At 44.0% G+C, this 19,941-nt stretch overlaps 17 non-coding genes across 17 annotated transcripts; all 17 read right to left on the bottom strand.

Annotated features, from left to right (window-relative positions):
* Positions 1-202: 202 nt before the first annotated feature.
* trnak-uuu (transfer RNA lysine (anticodon UUU)) lies at positions 203-275 on the bottom strand. Its single transcript has one exon. It is a non-coding gene; the product is annotated as a tRNA-Lys (tRNA).
* A 1,136-nt stretch (positions 276-1,411) lies between these two features.
* Positions 1,412-1,484, bottom strand: trnak-uuu (transfer RNA lysine (anticodon UUU)). The gene has a single exon. It is a non-coding gene; the product is annotated as a tRNA-Lys (tRNA).
* Positions 1,485-2,620: 1,136 nt separating this feature from the next.
* Positions 2,621-2,693, bottom strand: trnak-uuu (transfer RNA lysine (anticodon UUU)). Its single transcript has one exon. It is a non-coding gene; the product is annotated as a tRNA-Lys (tRNA).
* A 1,136-nt stretch (positions 2,694-3,829) lies between these two features.
* Positions 3,830-3,902, bottom strand: trnak-uuu (transfer RNA lysine (anticodon UUU)). The gene has a single exon. It is a non-coding gene; the product is annotated as a tRNA-Lys (tRNA).
* A 1,136-nt stretch (positions 3,903-5,038) lies between these two features.
* trnaq-uug (transfer RNA glutamine (anticodon UUG)) lies at positions 5,039-5,111 on the bottom strand. The gene has a single exon. It is a non-coding gene; the product is annotated as a tRNA-Gln (tRNA).
* Positions 5,112-6,247: 1,136 nt separating this feature from the next.
* Positions 6,248-6,320, bottom strand: trnak-uuu (transfer RNA lysine (anticodon UUU)). The gene has a single exon. It is a non-coding gene; the product is annotated as a tRNA-Lys (tRNA).
* A 1,135-nt stretch (positions 6,321-7,455) lies between these two features.
* trnak-uuu (transfer RNA lysine (anticodon UUU)) lies at positions 7,456-7,528 on the bottom strand. Its single transcript has one exon. It is a non-coding gene; the product is annotated as a tRNA-Lys (tRNA).
* A 1,135-nt stretch (positions 7,529-8,663) lies between these two features.
* On the bottom strand, positions 8,664-8,736 carry trnak-uuu (transfer RNA lysine (anticodon UUU)). Its single transcript has one exon. It is a non-coding gene; the product is annotated as a tRNA-Lys (tRNA).
* Positions 8,737-9,871: 1,135 nt separating this feature from the next.
* trnak-uuu (transfer RNA lysine (anticodon UUU)) lies at positions 9,872-9,944 on the bottom strand. Its single transcript has one exon. It is a non-coding gene; the product is annotated as a tRNA-Lys (tRNA).
* Positions 9,945-11,080: 1,136 nt separating this feature from the next.
* trnaq-uug (transfer RNA glutamine (anticodon UUG)) lies at positions 11,081-11,153 on the bottom strand. The gene has a single exon. It is a non-coding gene; the product is annotated as a tRNA-Gln (tRNA).
* A 1,136-nt stretch (positions 11,154-12,289) lies between these two features.
* Positions 12,290-12,362, bottom strand: trnak-uuu (transfer RNA lysine (anticodon UUU)). Its single transcript has one exon. It is a non-coding gene; the product is annotated as a tRNA-Lys (tRNA).
* Positions 12,363-13,497: 1,135 nt separating this feature from the next.
* Positions 13,498-13,570, bottom strand: trnak-uuu (transfer RNA lysine (anticodon UUU)). The gene has a single exon. It is a non-coding gene; the product is annotated as a tRNA-Lys (tRNA).
* A 1,135-nt stretch (positions 13,571-14,705) lies between these two features.
* Positions 14,706-14,778, bottom strand: trnak-uuu (transfer RNA lysine (anticodon UUU)). Its single transcript has one exon. It is a non-coding gene; the product is annotated as a tRNA-Lys (tRNA).
* A 1,135-nt stretch (positions 14,779-15,913) lies between these two features.
* Positions 15,914-15,986, bottom strand: trnak-uuu (transfer RNA lysine (anticodon UUU)). The gene has a single exon. It is a non-coding gene; the product is annotated as a tRNA-Lys (tRNA).
* A 1,136-nt stretch (positions 15,987-17,122) lies between these two features.
* trnak-uuu (transfer RNA lysine (anticodon UUU)) lies at positions 17,123-17,195 on the bottom strand. The gene has a single exon. It is a non-coding gene; the product is annotated as a tRNA-Lys (tRNA).
* A 1,136-nt stretch (positions 17,196-18,331) lies between these two features.
* On the bottom strand, positions 18,332-18,404 carry trnak-uuu (transfer RNA lysine (anticodon UUU)). The gene has a single exon. It is a non-coding gene; the product is annotated as a tRNA-Lys (tRNA).
* Positions 18,405-19,540: 1,136 nt separating this feature from the next.
* Positions 19,541-19,613, bottom strand: trnak-uuu (transfer RNA lysine (anticodon UUU)). Its single transcript has one exon. It is a non-coding gene; the product is annotated as a tRNA-Lys (tRNA).
* Between the last annotated feature and the right edge of the window lie 328 nt (positions 19,614-19,941).

A 19,941-nucleotide genomic window follows, 5' to 3' on the forward strand; every position in this document is an offset into this window, starting at 1 on the left:
ATCAGATAAACAGAGGTAGAAATATGGACACCTATAGTAAAACAGGGAACGACTATGCTCGTGGAAATCGAGCTCTCATGATTGCAAGCTGTGGATTTTCAGCAGATCGTTTTCTGAGGAAGGCAAGATGGTCTGACCTTGTCAGTTTGTGTTTTATCAGGCTGCACGAACGTGGAAATTAAAAGTCGCGCTTTAAACACAACGCCCGAACAGGGACTTGAACCCTGGACCCTCAGATTAAAAGTCTGATGCTCTACCGACTGAGCTATCCAGGCTCTAACGCAACGCACCCAATCTGCGAACATCACTGTCTGATACGAATCACTCCCCCCTCCAGGCTTTGCAATACCTTCTGTCGTGCACTCGCCTGCACAGCGCATTGCTGTCACAGAATGGTTTCCACCTGCAAGATTGACAGAAGAAATAGGCTCCATTCGACAATCGGCTCATTTGTGAGCAGCGGCATGAATTGTGAGAAATGCAGGGACCTACACTTCATCATATTTATTACTGGCTTCAATCAACCATCACAGAGTTTTTCATATTCAGTTGTCATGTGGACACGGTGGTGGTGCTGCTGTAATGCTACAAATGGCAGTGATAAGTAACCAATGGCACATAGACAGATTAAGTGAGTGGGCACAACTATGGCAACTGCAGTTCAATGTGCGTGACATAATCTACTTTCGAAGCAAGTAACATAATTCCCAGCATTTTTCTGAATGATGTGAAGCAACTGAGTGACAAGGAGGATAATAGTTCGTGAGTTGAAGTTCACACATCAATAAAAACTGGTAGACATGTTCAAAACAACATCAAATTTCGAACATAACGCTGCTCTTTACCTCAAGGGGTCCTGCGCTACATGCGGGAGTGTACAAGGCGTCAGATGTATGGAACATTTTCATAAGCCATCGAGAACACTTCATTCAGTTGAGGATCATCTCCTGACGAAGAATATCCTGGCGTTGGAGAGTGAGCCTCACAGATCCACCACAATGATAAGGGCCTTGCAATTTCAATGATGAGCATAATTTGTACAAAGATTGATTGTGAAAGATTGACGAGCAATCAAGCCAATGTATGTAAAAGTTAAAATGAATTGAGACGCTCAATACGGGCGCTCAATATTTCCTCCCTTGGGCAAATCACAAACAACAGGCAAAATGATCAGATTTGTCGTCGGACTTGCAGCAGCAAAATCAGCCCATCAGATAAACAGAGGTAGAAATATGGACACCTATAGTAAAACAGGGAACGACTATGCTCGTGGAAATCGAGCTCTCATGATTGCAAGCTGTGGATTTTCAGCAGATCGTTTTCTGAGGAAGGCAAGATGGTCTGACCTTGTCAGTTTGTGTTTTATCAGGCTGCACGAACGTGGAAATTAAAAGTCATGCTTTAAACACAACGCCCGAACAGGGACTTGAACCCTGGACCCTCAGATTAAAAGTCTGATGCTCTACCGACTGAGCTATCCAGGCTCTAACGCAACGCACCCAATCTGCGAACATCACTGTCTGATACGAATCGCTCCCCCCTCCAGGCTTTGCAATACCTTCTGTCGTGCACTCGCCTGCACAGCGCATTGCTGTCACAGAATGGTTTCCACCTGCAAGATTGACAGAAGAAATAGGCTCCATTCGACAATCGGCTCATTTGTGAGCAGCGGCATGAATTGTGAGAAATGCAGGGACCTACACTTCATCATATTTATTACTGGCTTCAATCAACCATCACAGAGTTTTTCATATTCAGTTGTCATGTGGACACTGTGGTGGTGCTGCTGTAATGCGACAAATGGCAGTGATAAGTAACCAATGGCACATAGACAGATTAAGTGAGTGGGCACAACTATGGCAACTGCAGTTCAATGTGCGTGACATAATCTACTTTCGAAGCAAGTAACATAATTCCCAGCATTTTTCTAAATGATGTGAAGCAACTGAGTGACAAGGAGGATAATAGTTCGTGAGTTGAAGTTCACACATCAATAAAAACTGGTAGACATGTTCAAAACAACATCAAATTTCGAACATAACGCTGCTCTTTACCTCAAGGGGTCCTGCGCTACATGCGGGAGTGTACAAGGCGTCAGATGTATGGAACATTTTCATAAGCCATCGAGAACACTTCATTCAGTTGAGGATCATCTCCTGACGAAGAATATCCTGGCGTTGGAGAGTGAGCCTCACAGATCCACCACAATGATAAGGGCCTTGCAATTTCAATGACGAGCATAATTTGTACAAAGATTGATTGTGAAAGATTGACGAGCAATCAAGCCAATGTATGTAAAAGTTAAAATGAATTGAGACGCTCAATACGGGCGCTCAATATTTCCTCCCTTGGGCAAATCACAAACAAGAGGCAAAATGATCAGATTTGTCGTCGGACTTGCAGCAGCAAAATCAGCCCATCAGATAAACAGAGGTAGAAATATGGACACCTATAGTAAAACAGGGAACGACTATGCTCGTGGAAATCGAGCTCTCATGATTGCAAGCTGTGGATTTTCAGCAGATCGTTTTCTGAGGAAGGCAAGATGGTCTGACCTTGTCAGTTTGTGTTTTATCAGGCTGCACGAACGTGGAAATTAAAAGTCGTGCTTTAAACACAACGCCCGAACAGGGACTTGAACCCTGGACCCTCAGATTAAAAGTCTGATGCTCTACCGACTGAGCTATCCAGGCTCTAACGCAACGCACCCAATCTGCGAACATCACTGTCTGATACGAATCACTCCCCCCTCCAGGCTTTGCAATACCTTCTGTCGTGCACTCGCCTGCACAGCGCATTGCTGTCACAGAATGGTTTCCACCTGCAAGATTGACAGAAGAAATAGGCTCCATTCGACAATCGGCTCATTTGTGAGCAGCGGCATGAATTGTGAGAAATGCAGGGACCTACACTTCATCATATTTATTACTGGCTTCAATCAACCATCACAGAGTTTTTCATATTCAGTTGTCATGTGGACACGGTGGTGGTGCTGCTGTAATGCTACAAATGGCAGTGATAAGTAACCAATGGCACATAGACAGATTAAGTGAGTGGGCACAACTATGGCAACTGCAGTTCAATGTGCGTGACATAATCTACTTTCGAAGCAAGTAACATAATTCCCAGCATTTTTCTGAATGATGTGAAGCAACTGAGTGACAAGGAGGATAATAGTTCGTGAGTTGAAGTTCACACATCAATAAAAACTGGTAGACATGTTCAAAACAACATCAAATTTCGAACATAACGCTGCTCTTTACCTCAAGGGGTCCTGCGCTACATGCGGGAGTGTACAAGGCGTCAGATGTATGGAACATTTTCATAAGCCATCGAGAACACTTCATTCAGTTGAGGATCATCTCCTGACGAAGAATATCCTGGCGTTGGAGAGTGAGCCTCACAGATCCACCACAATGATAAGGGCCTTGCAATTTCAATGATGAGCATAATTTGTACAAAGATTGATTGTGAAAGATTGACGAGCAATCAAGCCAATGTATGTAAAAGTTAAAATGAATTGAGACGCTCAATACGGGCGCTCAATATTTCCTCCCTTGGGCAAATCACAAACAACAGGCAAAATGATCAGATTTGTCGTCGGACTTGCAGCAGCAAAATCAGCCCATCAGATAAACAGAGGTAGAAATATGGACACCTATAGTAAAACAGGGAACGACTATGCTCGTGGAAATCGAGCTCTCATGATTGCAAGCTGTGGATTTTCAGCAGATCGTTTTCTGAGGAAGGCAAGATGGTCTGACCTTGTCAGTTTGTGTTTTATCAGGCTGCACGAACGTGGAAATTAAAAGTCATGCTTTAAACACAACGCCCGAACAGGGACTTGAACCCTGGACCCTCAGATTAAAAGTCTGATGCTCTACCGACTGAGCTATCCAGGCTCAAACGCAACGCACCCAATCTGCGAACATCACTGTCTGATACGAATCGCTCCCCCCTCCAGGCTTTGCAATACCTTCTGTCGTGCACTCGCCTGCACAGCGCATTGCTGTCACAGAATGGTTTCCACCTGCAAGATTGACAGAAGAAATAGGCTCCATTCGACAATCGGCTCATTTGTGAGCAGCGGCATGAATTGTGAGAAATGCAGGGACCTACACTTCATCATATTTATTACTGGCTTCAATCAACCATCACAGAGTTTTTCATATTCAGTTGTCATGTGGACACTGTGGTGGTGCTGCTGTAATGCGACAAATGGCAGTGATAAGTAACCAATGGCACATAGACAGATTAAGTGAGTGGGCACAACTATGGCAACTGCAGTTCAATGTGCGTGACATAATCTACTTTCGAAGCAAGTAACATAATTCCCAGCATTTTTCTAAATGATGTGAAGCAACTGAGTGACAAGGAGGATAATAGTTCGTGAGTTGAAGTTCACACATCAATAAAAACTGGTAGACATGTTCAAAACAACATCAAATTTCGAACATAACGCTGCTCTTTACCTCAAGGGGTCCTGCGCTACATGCGGGAGTGTACAAGGCGTCAGATGTATGGAACATTTTCATAAGCCATCGAGAACACTTCATTCAGTTGAGGATCATCTCCTGACGAAGAATATCCTGGCGTTGGAGAGTGAGCCTCACAGATCCACCACAATGATAAGGGCCTTGCAATTTCAATGACGAGCATAATTTGTACAAAGATTGATTGTGAAAGATTGACGAGCAATCAAGCCAATGTATGTAAAAGTTAAAATGAATTGAGACGCTCAATACGGGCGCTCAATATTTCCTCCCTTGGGCAAATCACAAACAACAGGCAAAATGATCAGATTTGTCGTCGGACTTGCAGCAGCAAAATCAGCCCATCAGATAAACAGAGGTAGAAATATGGACACCTATAGTAAAACAGGGAATGACTGTGCTCGTGGAAATCGAACTCTCATGATTGCAAGCTGTGGATTTTCAGCAGATCGTTTTCTGAGGAAGGCAAGATGGTCTGACCTTGTCAGTTTGTGTTTTATCAGGCTGCACGAACGTGGAAATTAAAAGTCATGCTTTAAACACAACGCCCGAACAGGGACTTGAACCCTGGACCCTCAGATTCAAAGTCTGATGCTCTACCGACTGAGCTATCCAGGCTCTAACGCAGCATACCCAATCTGCGAACATCACTGTCTGATACGAATCGCTCCCCCCTCCAGGCTTTGCAATACCTTCTGTCGTGCACTCGCCTGCACAGCGCATTGCTGTCACAGAATGGTTTCCACCTGCAAGATTGACAGAAGAAATAGGCTCCATTCGACAATCGGCTCATTTGTGAGCAGCGGCATGAATTGTGAGAAATGCAGGGACCTACACTTCATCATATTTATTACTGGCTTCAATCAACCATCACAGAGTTTTTCATATTCAGTTGTCATGTGGACACTGTGGTGGTGCTGCTGTAATGCGACAAATGGCAGTGATAAGTAACCAATGGCACATAGACAGATTAAGTGAGTGGGCACAACTATGGCAACTGCAGTTCAATGTGCGTGACATAATCTACTTTCGAAGCAAGTAACATAATTCCCAGCATTTTTCTAAATGATGTGAAGCAACTGAGTGACAAGGAGGATAATAGTTCGTGAGTTGAAGTTCACACATCAATAAAAACTGGTAGACATGTTCAAAACAACATCAAATTTCGAACATAACGCTGCTCTTTACCTCAAGGGGTCCTGCGCTACATGCGGGAGTGTACAAGGCGTCAGATGTATGGAACATTTTCATAAGCCATCGAGAACACTTCATTCAGTTGAGGATCATCTCCTGACGAAGAATATCCTGGCGTTGGAGAGTGAGCCTCACAGATCCACCACAATGATAAGGGCCTTGCAATTTCAATGACGAGCATAATTTGTACAAAGATTGATTGTGAAAGATTGACGAGCAATCAAGCCAATGTATGTAAAAGTAAAAATGAATTGAGACGCTCAATACGGGCGCTCAATATTTCCTCCCTTGGGCAAATCACAAACAAGAGGCAAAATGATCAGATTTGTCGTCGGACTTGCAGCAGCAAAATCAGCCCATCAGATAAACAGAGGTAGAAATATGGACACCTATAGTAAAACAGGGAACGACTATGCTCGTGGAAATCGAGCTCTCATGATTGCAAGCTGTGGATTTTCAGCAGTTCGTTTTCTGAGGAAGGCAAGATGGTCTGACCTTGTCAGTTTGTGTTTTATCAGGCTGCACGAACGTGGAAATTAAAAGTCGTGCTTTAAACACAACGCCCGAACAGGGACTTGAACCCTGGACCCTCAGATTAAAAGTCTGATGCTCTACCGACTGAGCTATCCAGGCTCTAACGCAGCATACCCAATCTGCGAACATCACTGTCTGATACGAATCGCTCCCCCCTCCAGGCTTTGCAATACCTTCTGTCGTGCACTCGCCTGCACAGCGCATTGCTGTCACAGAATGGTTTCCACCTGCAAGATTGACAGAAGAAATAGGCTCCATTCGACAATCGGCTCATTTGTGAGCAGCGGCATGAATTGTGAGAAATGCAGGGACCTACACTTCATCATATTTATTACTGGCTTCAATCAACCATCACAGAGTTTTTCATATTCAGTTGTCATGTGGACACTGTGGTGGTGCTGCTGTAATGCGACAAATGGCAGTGATAAGTAACCAATGGCACATAGACAGATTAAGTGAGTGGGCACAACTATGGCAACTGCAGTTCAATGTGCGTGACATAATCTACTTTCGAAGCAAGTAACATAATTCCCAGCATTTTTCTAAATGATGTGAAGCAACTGAGTGACAAGGAGGATAATAGTTCGTGAGTTGAAGTTCACACATCAATAAAAACTGGTAGACATGTTCAAAACAACATCAAATTTCGAACATAACGCTGCTCTTTACCTCAAGGGGTCCTGCGCTACATGCGGGAGTGTACAAGGCGTCAGATGTATGGAACATTTTCATAAGCCATCGAGAACACTTCATTCAGTTGAGGATCATCTCCTGACGAAGAATATCCTGGCGTTGGAGAGTGAGCCTCACAGATCCACCACAATGATAAGGGCCTTGCAATTTCAATGACGAGCATAATTTGTACAAAGATTGATTGTGAAAGATTGACGAGCAATCAAGCCAATGTATGTAAAAGTGAAAATGATTGAGACGCTCAATACGGGCGCTCAATATTTCCTCCCTTGGGCAAATCACAAACAACAGGCAAAATGATCAGATTTGTCGTCGGACTTGCAGCAGCAAAATCAGCCCATCAGATAAACAGAGGTAGAAATATGGACACCTATAGTAAAACAGGGAACGACTATGCTCGTGGAAATCGAGCTCTCATGATTGCAAGCTGTGGATTTTCAGCAGTTCGTTTTCTGAGGAAGGCAAGATGGTCTGACCTTGTCAGTTTGTGTTTTATCAGGCTGCACGAACGTGGAAATTAAAAGTCGTGCTTTAAACACAACGCCCGAACAGGGACTTGAACCCTGGACCCTCAGATTAAAAGTCTGATGCTCTACCGACTGAGTATTCCAGGCTCTAACGCAACGCACCCAATCTGCGAACATCACTGTCTGATACGAATCGCTCCCCCCTCCAGGCTTTGCAATACCTTCTGTCGTGCACTCGCCTGCACAGCGCATTGCTGTCACAGAATGGTTTCCACCTGCAAGATTGACAGAAGAAATAGGCTCCATTCGACAATCGGCTCATTTGTGAGCAGCGGCATGAATTGTGAGAAATGCAGGGACCTACACTTCATCATATTTATTACTGGCTTCAATCAACCATCACAGAGTTTTTCATATTCAGTTGTCATGTGGACACTGTGGTGGTGCTGCTGTAATGCGACAAATGGCAGTGATAAGTAACCAATGGCACATAGACAGATTAAGTGAGTGGGCACAACTATGGCAACTGCAGTTCAATGTGCGTGACATAATCTACTTTCGAAGCAAGTAACATAATTCCCAGCATTTTTCTAAATGATGTGAAGCAACTGAGTGACAAGGAGGATAATAGTTCGTGAGTTGAAGTTCACACATCAATAAAAACTGGTAGACATGTTCAAAACAACATCAAATTTCAAACATAACGCTGCTCTTTACCTCAAGGGGTCCTGCGCTACATGCGGGAGTGTACAAGGCGTCAGATGTATGGAACATTTTCATAAGCCATCGAGAACACTTCATTCAGTTGAGGATCATCTCCTGACGAAGAATATCCTGGCGTTGGAGAGTGAGCCTCACAGATCCACCACAATGATAAGGGCCTTGCAATTTCAATGACGAGCATAATTTGTACAAAGATTGATTGTGAAAGATTGACGAGCAATCAAGCCAATGTATGTAAAAGTGAAAATGATTGAGACGCTCAATACGGGCGCTCAATATTTCCTCCCTTGGGCAAATCACAAACAACAGGCAAAATGATCAGATTTGTCGTCGGACTTGCAGCAGCAAAATCAGCCCATCAGATAAACAGAGGTAGAAATATGGACACCTATAGTAAAACAGGGAACGACTATGCTCGTGGAAATCGAGCTCTCATGATTGCAAGCTGTGGATTTTCAGCAGTTCGTTTTCTGAGGAAGGCAAGATGGTCTGACCTTGTCAGTTTGTGTTTTATCAGGCTGCACGAACGTGGAAATTAAAAGTCGTGCTTTAAACACAACGCCCGAACAGGGACTTGAACCCTGGACCCTCAGATTAAAAGTCTGATGCTCTACCGACTGAGTATTCCAGGCTCTAACGCAACGCACCCAATCTGCGAACATCACTGTCTGATACGAATCGCTCCCCCCTCCAGGCTTTGCAATACCTTCTGTCGTGCACTCGCCTGCACAGCGCATTGCTGTCACAGAATGGTTTCCACCTGCAAGATTGACAGAAGAAATAGGCTCCATTCGACAATCGGCTCATTTGTGAGCAGCGGCATGAATTGTGAGAAATGCAGGGACCTACACTTCATCATATTTATTACTGGCTTCAATCAACCATCACAGAGTTTTTCATATTCAGTTGTCATGTGGACACTGTGGTGGTGCTGCTGTAATGCGACAAATGGCAGTGATAAGTAACCAATGGCACATAGACAGATTAAGTGAGTGGGCACAACTATGGCAACTGCAGTTCAATGTGCGTGACATAATCTACTTTCGAAGCAAGTAACATAATTCCCAGCATTTTTCTAAATGATGTGAAGCAACTGAGTGACAAGGAGGATAATAGTTCGTGAGTTGAAGTTCACACATCAATAAAAACTGGTAGACATGTTCAAAACAACATCAAATTTCGAACATAACGCTGCTCTTTACCTCAAGGGGTCCTGCGCTACATGCGGGAGTGTACAAGGCGTCAGATGTATGGAACATTTTCATAAGCCATCGAGAACACTTCATTCAGTTGAGGATCATCTCCTGACGAAGAATATCCTGGCGTTGGAGAGTGAGCCTCACAGATCCACCACAATGATAAGGGCCTTGCAATTTCAATGACGAGCATAATTTGTACAAAGATTGATTGTGAAAGATTGACGAGCAATCAAGCCAATGTATGTAAAAGTGAAAATGATTGAGACGCTCAATACGGGCGCTCAATATTTCCTCCCTTGGGCAAATCACAAACAACAGGCAAAATGATCAGATTTGTCGTCGGACTTGCAGCAGCAAAATCAGCCCATCAGATAAACAGAGGTAGAAATATGGACACCTATAGTAAAACAGGGAACGACTATGCTCGTGGAAATCGAGCTCTCATGATTGCAAGCTGTGGATTTTCAGCAGTTCGTTTTCTGAGGAAGGCAAGATGGTCTGACCTTGTCAGTTTGTGTTTTATCAGGCTGCACGAACGTGGAAATTAAAAGTCATGCTTTAAACACAACGCCCGAACAGGGACTTGAACCCTGGACCCTCAGATTAAAAGTCTGATGCTCTACCGACTGAGCTATCCAGGCTCAAACGCAACGCACCCAATCTGCGAACATCACTGTCTGATACGAATCGCTCCCCCCTCCAGGCTTTGCAATACCTTCTGTCGTGCACTCGCCTGCACAGCGCATTGCTGTCACAGAATGGTTTCCACCTGCAAGATTGACAGAAGAAATAGGCTCCATTCGACAATCGGCTCATTTGTGAGCAGCGGCATGAATTGTGAGAAATGCAGGGACCTACACTTCATCATATTTATTACTGGCTTCAATCAACCATCACAGAGTTTTTCATATTCAGTTGTCATGTGGACACTGTGGTGGTGCTGCTGTAATGCGACAAATGGCAGTGATAAGTAACCAATGGCACATAGACAGATTAAGTGAGTGGGCACAACTATGGCAACTGCAGTTCAATGTGCGTGACATAATCTACTTTCGAAGCAAGTAACATAATTCCCAGCATTTTTCTAAATGATGTGAAGCAACTGAGTGACAAGGAGGATAATAGTTCGTGAGTTGAAGTTCACACATCAATAAAAACTGGTAGACATGTTCAAAACAACATCAAATTTCGAACATAACGCTGCTCTTTACCTCAAGGGGTCCTGCGCTACATGCGGGAGTGTACAAGGCGTCAGATGTATGGAACATTTTCATAAGCCATCGAGAACACTTCATTCAGTTGAGGATCATCTCCTGACGAAGAATATCCTGGCGTTGGAGAGTGAGCCTCACAGATCCACCACAATGATAAGGGCCTTGCAATTTCAATGACGAGCATAATTTGTACAAAGATTGATTGTGAAAGATTGACGAGCAATCAAGCCAATGTATGTAAAAGTTAAAATGAATTGAGACGCTCAATACGGGCGCTCAATATTTCCTCCCTTGGGCAAATCACAAACAACAGGCAAAATGATCAGATTTGTCGTCGGACTTGCAGCAGCAAAATCAGCCCATCAGATAAACAGAGGTAGAAATATGGACACCTATAGTAAAACAGGGAATGACTGTGCTCGTGGAAATCGAACTCTCATGATTGCAAGCTGTGGATTTTCAGCAGATCGTTTTCTGAGGAAGGCAAGATGGTCTGACCTTGTCAGTTTGTGTTTTATCAGGCTGCACGAACGTGGAAATTAAAAGTCATGCTTTAAACACAACGCCCGAACAGGGACTTGAACCCTGGACCCTCAGATTCAAAGTCTGATGCTCTACCGACTGAGCTATCCAGGCTCTAACGCAGCATACCCAATCTGCGAACATCACTGTCTGATACGAATCGCTCCCCCCTCCAGGCTTTGCAATACCTTCTGTCGTGCACTCGCCTGCACAGCGCATTGCTGTCACAGAATGGTTTCCACCTGCAAGATTGACAGAAGAAATAGGCTCCATTCGACAATCGGCTCATTTGTGAGCAGCGGCATGAATTGTGAGAAATGCAGGGACCTACACTTCATCATATTTATTACTGGCTTCAATCAACCATCACAGAGTTTTTCATATTCAGTTGTCATGTGGACACTGTGGTGGTGCTGCTGTAATGCGACAAATGGCAGTGATAAGTAACCAATGGCACATAGACAGATTAAGTGAGTGGGCACAACTATGGCAACTGCAGTTCAATGTGCGTGACATAATCTACTTTCGAAGCAAGTAACATAATTCCCAGCATTTTTCTAAATGATGTGAAGCAACTGAGTGACAAGGAGGATAATAGTTCGTGAGTTGAAGTTCACACATCAATAAAAACTGGTAGACATGTTCAAAACAACATCAAATTTCGAACATAACGCTGCTCTTTACCTCAAGGGGTCCTGCGCTACATGCGGGAGTGTACAAGGCGTCAGATGTATGGAACATTTTCATAAGCCATCGAGAACACTTCATTCAGTTGAGGATCATCTCCTGACGAAGAATATCCTGGCGTTGGAGAGTGAGCCTCACAGATCCACCACAATGATAAGGGCCTTGCAATTTCAATGACGAGCATAATTTGTACAAAGATTGATTGTGAAAGATTGACGAGCAATCAAGCCAATGTATGTAAAAGTAAAAATGAATTGAGACGCTCAATACGGGCGCTCAATATTTCCTCCCTTGGGCAAATCACAAACAAGAGGCAAAATGATCAGATTTGTTGTCGGACTTGCAGCAGCAAAATCAGCCCATCAGATAAACAGAGGTAGAAATATGGACACCTATAGTAAAACAGGGAACGACTATGCTCGTGGAAATCGAGCTCTCATGATTGCAAGCTGTGGATTTTCAGCAGTTCGTTTTCTGAGGAAGGCAAGATGGTCTGACCTTGTCAGTTTGTGTTTTATCAGGCTGCACGAACGTGGAAATTAAAAGTCGTGCTTTAAACACAACGCCCGAACAGGGACTTGAACCCTGGACCCTCAGATTAAAAGTCTGATGCTCTACCGACTGAGCTATCCAGGCTCTAACGCAGCATACCCAATCTGCGAACATCACTGTCTGATACGAATCGCTCCCCCCTCCAGGCTTTGCAATACCTTCTGTCGTGCACTCGCCTGCACAGCGCATTGCTGTCACAGAATGGTTTCCACCTGCAAGATTGACAGAAGAAATAGGCTCCATTCGACAATCGGCTCATTTGTGAGCAGCGGCATGAATTGTGAGAAATGCAGGGACCTACACTTCATCATATTTATTACTGGCTTCAATCAACCATCACAGAGTTTTTCATATTCAGTTGTCATGTGGACACTGTGGTGGTGCTGCTGTAATGCGACAAATGGCAGTGATAAGTAACCAATGGCACATAGACAGATTAAGTGAGTGGGCACAACTATGGCAACTGCAGTTCAATGTGCGTGACATAATCTACTTTCGAAGCAAGTAACATAATTCCCAGCATTTTTCTAAATGATGTGAAGCAACTGAGTGACAAGGAGGATAATAGTTCGTGAGTTGAAGTTCACACATCAATAAAAACTGGTAGACATGTTCAAAACAACATCAAATTTCGAACATAACGCTGCTCTTTACCTCAAGGGGTCCTGCGCTACATGCGGGAGTGTACAAGGCGTCAGATGTATGGAACATTTTCATAAGCCATCGAGAACACTTCATTCAGTTGAGGATCATCTCCTGACGAAGAATATCCTGGCGTTGGAGAGTGAGCCTCACAGATCCACCACAATGATAAGGGCCTTGCAATTTCAATGACGAGCATAATTTGTACAAAGATTGATTGTGAAAGATTGACGAGCAATCAAGCCAATGTATGTAAAAGTGAAAATGATTGAGACGCTCAATACGGGCGCTCAATATTTCCTCCCTTGGGCAAATCACAAACAACAGGCAAAATGATCAGATTTGTCGTCGGACTTGCAGCAGCAAAATCAGCCCATCAGATAAACAGAGGTAGAAATATGGACACCTATAGTAAAACAGGGAACGACTATGCTCGTGGAAATCGAGCTCTCATGATTGCAAGCTGTGGATTTTCAGCAGTTCGTTTTCTGAGGAAGGCAAGATGGTCTGACCTTGTCAGTTTGTGTTTTATCAGGCTGCACGAACGTGGAAATTAAAAGTCGTGCTTTAAACACAACGCCCGAACAGGGACTTGAACCCTGGACCCTCAGATTAAAAGTCTGATGCTCTACCGACTGAGTATTCCAGGCTCTAACGCAACGCACCCAATCTGCGAACATCACTGTCTGATACGAATCGCTCCCCCCTCCAGGCTTTGCAATACCTTCTGTCGTGCACTCGCCTGCACAGCGCATTGCTGTCACAGAATGGTTTCCACCTGCAAGATTGACAGAAGAAATAGGCTCCATTCGACAATCGGCTCATTTGTGAGCAGCGGCATGAATTGTGAGAAATGCAGGGACCTACACTTCATCATATTTATTACTGGCTTCAATCAACCATCACAGAGTTTTTCATATTCAGTTGTCATGTGGACACTGTGGTGGTGCTGCTGTAATGCGACAAATGGCAGTGATAAGTAACCAATGGCACATAGACAGATTAAGTGAGTGGGCACAACTATGGCAACTGCAGTTCAATGTGCGTGACATAATCTACTTTCGAAGCAAGTAACATAATTCCCAGCATTTTTCTAAATGATGTGAAGCAACTGAGTGACAAGGAGGATAATAGTTCGTGAGTTGAAGTTCACACATCAATAAAAACTGGTAGACATGTTCAAAACAACATCAAATTTCGAACATAACGCTGCTCTTTACCTCAAGGGGTCCTGCGCTACATGCGGGAGTGTACAAGGCGTCAGATGTATGGAACATTTTCATAAGCCATCGAGAACACTTCATTCAGTTGAGGATCATCTCCTGACGAAGAATATCCTGGCGTTGGAGAGTGAGCCTCACAGATCCACCACAATGATAAGGGCCTTGCAATTTCAATGACGAGCATAATTTGTACAAAGATTGATTGTGAAAGATTGACGAGCAATCAAGCCAATGTATGTAAAAGTGAAAATGATTGAGACGCTCAATACGGGCGCTCAATATTTCCTCCCTTGGGCAAATCACAAACAACAGGCAAAATGATCAGATTTGTCGTCGGACTTGCAGCAGCAAAATCAGCCCATCAGATAAACAGAGGTAGAAATATGGACACCTATAGTAAAACAGGGAACGACTATGCTCGTGGAAATCGAGCTCTCATGATTGCAAGCTGTGGATTTTCAGCAGTTCGTTTTCTGAGGAAGGCAAGATGGTCTGACCTTGTCAGTTTGTGTTTTATCAGGCTGCACGAACGTGGAAATTAAAAGTCGTGCTTTAAACACAACGCCCGAACAGGGACTTGAACCCTGGACCCTCAGATTAAAAGTCTGATGCTCTACCGACTGAGTATTCCAGGCTCTAACGCAACGCACCCAATCTGCGAACATCACTGTCTGATACGAATCGCTCCCCCCTCCAGGCTTTGCAATACCTTCTGTCGTGCACTCGCCTGCACAGCGCATTGCTGTCACAGAATGGTTTCCACCTGCAAGATTGACAGAAGAAATAGGCTCCATTCGACAATCGGCTCATTTGTGAGCAGCGGCATGAATTGTGAGAAATGCAGGGACCTACACTTCATCATATTTATTACTGGCTTCAATCAACCATCACAGAGTTTTTCATATTCAGTTGTCATGTGGACACTGTGGTGGTGCTGCTGTAATGCGACAAATGGCAGTGATAAGTAACCAATGGCACATAGACAGATTAAGTGAGTGGGCACAACTATGGCAACTGCAGTTCAATGTGCGTGACATAATCTACTTTCGAAGCAAGTAACATAATTCCCAGCATTTTTCTAAATGATGTGAAGCAACTGAGTGACAAGGAGGATAATAGTTCGTGAGTTGAAGTTCACACATCAATAAAAACTGGTAGACATGTTCAAAACAACATCAAATTTCGAACATAACGCTGCTCTTTACCTCAAGGGGTCCTGCGCTACATGCGGGAGTGTACAAGGCGTCAGATGTATGGAACATTTTCATAAGCCATCGAGAACACTTCATTCAGTTGAGGATCATCTCCTGACGAAGAATATCCTGGCGTTGGAGAGTGAGCCTCACAGATCCACCACAATGATAAGGGCCTTGCAATTTCAATGACGAGCATAATTTGTACAAAGATTGATTGTGAAAGATTGACGAGCAATCAAGCCAATGTATGTAAAAGTGAAAATGATTGAGACGCTCAATACGGGCGCTCAATATTTCCTCCCTTGGGCAAATCACAAACAACAGGCAAAATGATCAGATTTGTCGTCGGACTTGCAGCAGCAAAATCAGCCCATCAGATAAACAGAGGTAGAAATATGGACACCTATAGTAAAACAGGGAACGACTATGCTCGTGGAAATCGAGCTCTCATGATTGCAAGCTGTGGATTTTCAGCAGTTCGTTTTCTGAGGAAGGCAAGATGGTCTGACCTTGTCAGTTTGTGTTTTATCAGGCTGCACGAACGTGGAAATTAAAAGTCATGCTTTAAACACAACGCCCGAACAGGGACTTGAACCCTGGACCCTCAGATTAAAAGTCTGATGCTCTACCGACTGAGCTATCCAGGCTCGAACACAGCATACCCAATCTGCGAACATCACTGTCTGACACGAATCGCTCCCCCCTCCAGGCTTTGCAATAGCTTCTGTCGTGCACTCGCCTGCACAGCGCATTGCTGTCACAGAATGGTTTCCACCTGCAAGATGGACAGACGAAATAGGCTCCATTCGACAAACGGCTCATTTGTGAGCAGCGGCATGAATTGTGAGAAATGCAGGGACCTACACTTCATCATATTTATTACTGGCTGCAATCAACCATCACAGAGTTTTTCATATTCAGTTGTCATGTGGACACGGTGGTGGTGCTGCTGTAATGCTACAAATGGCAGTGATAAATAACCAATGGCACATAGACAGATTAAGTGAGTGGGCACAACTATGGCAACTGCAGTTCAATGTGCGTGACATAATCTACTTTCGAAGCAAGTAACATAATTCCCAGCATTTTTCTGAATGATGTGAAGCAACTGAGTGACAAGGAGGATAATAGTTCGTGAGTTGAAGTTCACACATCAATAAAAACTGGTAGACATGTTCAAAACAACATCAAATTTCGAACATAACGCTGCTCTTTACCTCAAGGGGTCCTGCGCTACATGCGGGAGTGTACAAGGCGTCAGATGTATGGAACATTTTCATAAGCCATCGAGAACACTTCATTCAGTTGAGGATCATCTCCTGACGAAGAATATCCTGGCGTTGGAGAGTGAGCCTCACAGATCCACCACAATGATAAGGGCCTTGCAATTTCAATGACGAGCATAATTTGTACAAAGATTGATTGTGAAAGATTGACGAGCAATCAAGCCAATGTATGTAAAAGTAAAAATGATTTGAGACGCTCAATACGGGCGCTCAATATTTCCTCCCTTGGGCAAATCACAAACAACAGGCAAAATGATCAGATTTGTCGTCGGACTTGCAGCAGCAAAATCAGCCCATCAGATAAACAGAGGTAGAAATATGGACACCTATAGTAAAACAGGGAACGACTATGCTCGTGGAAATCGAGCTCTCATGATTGCAAGCTGTGGATTTTCAGCAGTTCGTTTTCTGAGGAAGGCAAGATGGTCTGACCTTGTCAGTTTGTGTTTTATCAGGCTGCACGAACGTGGAAATTAAAAGTCATGCTTTAAACACAACGCCCGAACAGGGACTTGAACCCTGGACCCTCAGATTAAAAGTCTGATGCTCTACCGACTGAGCTATCCAGGCTCTAACGCAACGCACCCAATCTGCGAACATCACTGTCTGATACGAATCGCTCCCCCCTCCAGGCTTTGCAATACCTTCTGTCGTGCACTCGCCTGCACAGCGCATTGCTGTCACAGAATGGTTTCCACCTGCAAGATTGACAGAAGAAATAGGCTCCATTCGACAATCGGCTCATTTGTGAGCAGCGGCATGAATTGTGAGAAATGCAGGGACCTACACTTCATCATATTTATTACTGGCTTCAATCAACCATCACAGAGTTTTTCATATTCAGTTGTCATGTGGACACTGTGGTGGTGCTGCTGTAATGCTACAAATGGCAGTGATAAGTAACCAATGGCACATAGACAGATTAAGTGAGTGGGCACAACTATGGCAACTGCAGTTCAATGTGCGTGACATAATCTACTTTCGAAGCAAGTAACATAATTCCCAGCATTTTTCTGAATGATGTGAAGCAACTGAGTGACAAGGAGGATAATAGTTCGTGAGTTGAAGTTCACACATCAATAAAAACTGGTAGACATGTTCAAAACAACATCAAATTTCGAACATAACGCTGCTCTTTACCTCAAGGGGTCCTGCGCTACATGCGGGAGTGTACAAGGCGTCAGATGTATGGAACATTTTCATAAGCCATCGAGAACACTTCATTCAGTTGAGGATCATCTCCTGACGAAGAATATCCTGGCGTTGGAGAGTGAGCCTCACAGATCCACCACAATGATAAGGGCCTTGCAATTTCAATGACGAGCATAATTTGTACAAAGATTGATTGTGAAAGATTGAGGAGCAATCAAGCCAATGTATGTAAAAGTAAAAATGATTTGAGACGCTCAATACGGGCGCTCAATATTTCCTCCCTTGGGCAAATCACAAACAACAGGCAAAATGATCAGATTTGTCGTCGGACTTGCAGCAGCAAAATCAGCCCATCAGATAAACAGAGGTAGAAATATGGACACCTATAGTAAAACAGGGAACGACTATGCTCGTGGAAATCGAGCTCTCATGATTGCAAGCTGTGGATTTTCAGCAGTTCGTTTTCTGAGGAAGGCAAGATGGTCTGACCTTGTCAGTTTGTGTTTTATCAGGCTGCACGAACGTGGAAATTAAAAGTCATGCTTTAAACACAACGCCCGAACAGGGACTTGAACCCTGGACCCTCAGATTAAAAGTCTGATGCTCTACCGACTGAGCTATCCAGGCTCTAACGCAACGCACCCAATCTGCGAACATCACTGTCTGATACGAATCGCTCCCCCCTCCAGGCTTTGCAATACCTTCTGTCGTGCACTCGCCTGCACAGCGCATTGCTGTCACAGAATGGTTTCCACCTGCAAGAATGACAGAAGAAATAGGCTCCATTCGACAATCGGCTCATTTGTGAGCAGCGGCCTGAATTGTGAGAAATGCAGGGACCTACACTTCATCATATTTATTACTGGCTTCAATCAACCATCACAGAGTTTTTCATATTCAGTTGTCATGTGGACACTGTGGTGGTGCTGCTGTAATGCGACAAATGGCAGTGATAAGTAACCAATGGCACATAGACAGATTAAGTGAGTGGGCACAACTATGGCAACTGCAGTTCAATGTGCGTGACATAATCTACTTTCGAAGCAAGTAACATAATTCCCAGCATTTTTCTAAATGATGTGAAGCAACTGAGTGACAAGGAGGATAATAGTTCGTGAGTTGAAGTTCACACATCAATAAAAACTGGTAGACATGTTCAAAACAACATCAAATTTCGAACATAACGCTGCTCTTTACCTCAAGGGGTCCTGCGCTACATGCGGGAGTGTACAAGGCGTCAGATGTATGGAACATTTTCATAAGCCATCGAGAACACTTCATTCAGTTGAGGATCATCTCCTGACGAAGAATATCCTGGCGTTGGAGAGTGAGCCTCACAGATCCACCACAATGATAAGGGCCTTGCAATTTCAATGACGAGCATAATTTGTACAAAGATTGATTGTGAAAGATTGACGAGCAATCAAGCCAATGTATGTAAAAGTAAAAATGAATTGAGACGCTCAATACGGGCGCTCAATATTTCCTCCCTTGGGCAAATCACAAACAACAGGCAAAATGATCAGATTTGTCGTCGGACTTGCAGCAGCAAAATCAGCCCATCAGATAAACAGAGGTAGAAATATGGACACCTATAGTAAAACAGGGAACGACTATGCTCGTGGAAATCGAGCTCTCATGATTGCAAGCTGTGGATTTTCAGCAGTTCGTTTTCTGAGGAAGGCAAGATGGTCTGACCTTGTCAGTTTGTGTTTTATCAGGCTGCACGAACGTGGAAATTAAAAGTCGTGCTTTAAACACAACGCCCGAACAGGGACTTGAACCCTGGACCCTCAGATTAAAAGTCTGATGCTCTACCGACTGAGCTATCCAGGCTCTAACACAGCATACCCAATCTGCGAACATCACTGTCTGATACGAATCGCTCCCCCCTCCAGGCTTTGTAATACCTTCTGTCGTGCACTCGCCTGCACAGCGCATTGCTGTCACAGAATGGTTTCCACCTGCAAGATTGACAGAAGAAATAGGCTCCATTCGACAATCGGCTCATTTGTGAGCAGCGGCATGAATTGTGAGAAATGCAGGGACCTACACTTCATCATATTTATTACTGGCTTCAATCAACCATCACAGAGTGTTTCATATTCAGTTATCATGTGGACACGGTGGTGGTGCTGCTGTAATGCTACAAATGGCAGTGATA

This window comes from Pristiophorus japonicus, chromosome 3 (genome assembly GCF_044704955.1).
Source record: "Pristiophorus japonicus isolate sPriJap1 chromosome 3, sPriJap1.hap1, whole genome shotgun sequence".
NCBI lineage: Eukaryota > Metazoa > Chordata > Chondrichthyes > Pristiophoridae > Pristiophorus > Pristiophorus japonicus.